Below are 634 nucleotides of genomic sequence, written 5' to 3'. Positions count from 1 at the left end.
AGGCTCAAAATGTTAGACTTTTTCACTTCCTGAGTGTTATACTAATACATCTGTTTGTTGCCTACACCACCTGTCTTCGTCCTTTGTTTTTTTGCGAATTCTCCCCCTATATATATATATATATATATATATAAAGAAATTGAAATGTCATGCATCTAATTTTAACTCTTGGTAAAATAAATTTGTCTTCAACAAATACTTTTACAAAGAAAGATATACAAATTATGACGTGATGAAACAAGGATAGTTTGCTCTGTTTGTTTACAGTTCAGAGAAAATTATTAAAGGAATGTGATACAGGATTCAAAACCATATTGTTTGATATCATGATAAAATTCTTACTGTAAGTGTTATTAGTTTTTGTCATTGATGTTTTATAAATATTAGAGGTGACAGTAGCTTTGGATGAAATTTGGTGTCAGAAGGAGTGCAAAAGGATGAGGAGGATTCTGTTACCAAAATATATATTCCTAGCATAGTAGCTGTTGAAAATTATAGGTTTAATTTCTATCTCTTTTCAGTAAATCTTTACCTTTCTACTTCTAACCTTGATCTTCTATTTCTTATGTTTTAATATATCTCCTTGTTGTCCTTTTTGTTTTGAGCCTTGCTTCTATTTCTTAAATCACACATT

Source organism: Octopus bimaculoides, chromosome 1, assembly GCF_001194135.2.
Source record: "Octopus bimaculoides isolate UCB-OBI-ISO-001 chromosome 1, ASM119413v2, whole genome shotgun sequence".
Lineage (NCBI taxonomy): Eukaryota > Metazoa > Mollusca > Cephalopoda > Octopoda > Octopodidae > Octopus > Octopus bimaculoides.
This window is presented reverse-complemented; position numbering follows the sequence as displayed.